The sequence below is a fragment of the Schistocerca serialis genome, unplaced genomic scaffold (genome assembly GCF_023864345.2).
Source record: "Schistocerca serialis cubense isolate TAMUIC-IGC-003099 unplaced genomic scaffold, iqSchSeri2.2 HiC_scaffold_1169, whole genome shotgun sequence".
Lineage (NCBI taxonomy): Eukaryota > Metazoa > Arthropoda > Insecta > Orthoptera > Acrididae > Schistocerca > Schistocerca serialis.
In genome coordinates, this window is record NW_026047369.1 from 210,001 (window position 1) to 212,500 (window position 2,500).

A 2,500-nucleotide genomic window follows, 5' to 3' on the forward strand; every position below is an offset into this window, starting at 1 on the left:
TACCTTAACCTAACCTATGTTGCGCCTTAACCTAACCTATGTTGCGCCTTAACCTAACCTATGTTGCGCCTTAACCTAACCTATGTTGCGCCTTAACCTAACCTATGTTGCGCCTTAACCTAACCTATGTTGCGCCTTAACCTAACCTATGTTGCGCCTTAACCTAACCTATGTTGCGCCTTAACCTAACCTATGTTGCGCCTTAACCTAACCTATGTTGCGCCTTAACCTAACCTATGTTGCGCCTTAACCTAACCTATGTTGCGCCTTAACCCAACACACGTTGCGCCTTAACCCAACACACGTTGCGCCTTAACCCAACACACGTTGCGCCTTAACCCAACACACGTTGCGCCTTAACCCAACACACGTTGCGCCTTAACCCAACACACGTTGCGCCTTAACCCAACACACGTTGCGCCTTAACCCAACACACGTTGCGCCTTAACCCAACACACGTTGCGCCTTAACCCAACACACGTTGCGCCTTAACCCAACACACGTTGCGCCTTAACCCAACACACGTTGCGCCTTAACCCAACACACGTTGGGCCTTAACCCAACACACGTTGGGCCTTAACCCAACACACGTTGGGCCTTAACCCAACACACGTTGGGCCTTAACCCAACACACGTTGGGCCTTAACCCAACACACGTTGGGCCTTAACCCAACACACGTTGGGCCTTAACCCAACACACGTTGGGCCTTAACCCAACACACGTTGGGCCTTAACCCAACACACGTTGGGCCTTAACCCAACACACGTTGGGCCTTAACCTGCTCTGTAATTGTCATACGACGCGTTAAATTAGTGTAGTGTTGCCTAACTGCAACCCCCGCAATATAGTTTGCTACTCGCACTGCCCGGTCCCCAGAGTATCGCTTCATGTTAAACACCTTGCAGCTATACACTGTAATGCGGATGGCAGCAGGACGTACATGCTCAATGCCCTTCGCAGTTGTTCATTGGCATTCGCATGGCGAAGCACAGCCTACGTTGTGGTACGGCTTGTGTCAACTGTCCGCTGATGTTGTACGTCCAAATCACACACTGTACTGCACATTGGTCCTCATGTACTGAATGATACATCGTGGTACATGTGTGACCGTACCACGACTGCGCCAACAACGGCGAACCATACGGTCCAAATATTGTGCACTCAGCTACATGTCGTCTCCCTATAAGAGCTGGATTGCAGTATGGTATGCCGTGGATGGCGATCGGCATGAGCCGTCTGTTGATGTAGTGGCGCGTGTTGTCAGACGTAGTCGTCTCTTCTCACACACCGTGATAGCATGGTGCACTGCGTTCCACATCTGCGACATGCGACAGAGGCCGGTTGACAGTCGTTCGCGCAATGGACATCGCATACGTACGGGGGCCACCTTCCACGTGTTCGCGAAGCGTGCACATGTTGTTGCGTGTATGTGGGCAGACATAGTGTGTCGTGACACCTGACACAGGCATGCAACAATCGTTGAATTTGCAAATGGCGATGGACGTCTACGTTTGCTGGTGACGTTACGCAAATGAAGAACTGGTAAACCGTTGTGGTGCGGTTGTTCTCGCTAGAGGTGAATCAGTGATGGCGACGATCGGTTGAGCTACCAACCGGTTGTTTCAGCGATACCCACCATGCCCACGAACGTGAATGGCATGTGGGTGTGAAGCGATACGCGGCGGTGGCTGGGTGGGACCGTCCCCGGCCGGTGAGGGGGGGCCTCCCGGCGTGCTGGCCGCGCGGTGCGTGGGCGCACGCGCTACAGCCGGCTGGTGGGGGCGGCCAGTGGCAGGCGCGCCGGCCGACGGAGGCGGCAGGCGGCGTAGCTGCGCGCCGGCGCACCCTGCACGCGGCGCCGTGCGGCCAAAGTAGGTCCTCGCGGGCCCGGTGCGAAGCGCGGTGGACATCTGCAGTGTGCTGGTCCGATTGAGGACTGTGTGCGCTGAGGATGCGCCGCCGCCCGGCGCTCGGCGCCGCGACGCCGTCTGCTGCTCGGTCGCCTCTGCGGTTCTCGCAGGTGGATTGTATCGCAGCTGTGCGGACGTGTTGGCGCGTGCGCTGTGCTGGGAGAGTTCGCTTCGGCACCCAAGTGGGGCTTTTGTCCTTCTGTGGCGCTGGCGTTGGAGCTGCCGGCCACCGTAGGTGGCGCGTGTTGTCTCCCGCCGGCAATGCCACGACAGCACGCTCCCGGGCCTCTGTCGGCAGCGGCAAGCTCAGTTGGGAGCACGGGTGGTCGCACCTAAAGCGTCTACTCGCCAAACTCCGGGCGATTGCGCCTCTCTCGAACCCGACCAAGTACTTAGGACGGCGCTGCGCGCCGCCGGGACCTGAGAGGGTTTCGAGGTGTATTGTGCAGGGGAGCTCAGCCTCCTCCTGTTTGCAGAATAATTGAGCGGACGCTTGCGTGTTCGCGCGGGCCCCCGGGACACACTCCCGGGCGGCCGGCTGCTCAGCTCTAGTTGACGCAGCTCCCTGGTTGATCCTGCCAGTAGTCAT

The 2,500-nt window shown here is 57.6% G+C and overlaps 1 non-coding gene across 1 annotated transcript in view; it reads left to right on the plus strand.

The window, feature by feature from the left end:
- The first annotated feature begins 2,473 nt into the window (after positions 1 to 2,473).
- LOC126433580 (small subunit ribosomal RNA) overlaps positions 2,474 to 2,500 on the plus strand; it is a 1,910-nt gene continuing 1,883 nt past the window's right edge. The window contains exon 1 of the ribosomal RNA XR_007578593.1: positions 2,474 to 2,500. This exon is cut by the window's right edge and continues 1,883 nt beyond it. This is a non-coding gene — a ribosomal RNA (small subunit ribosomal RNA).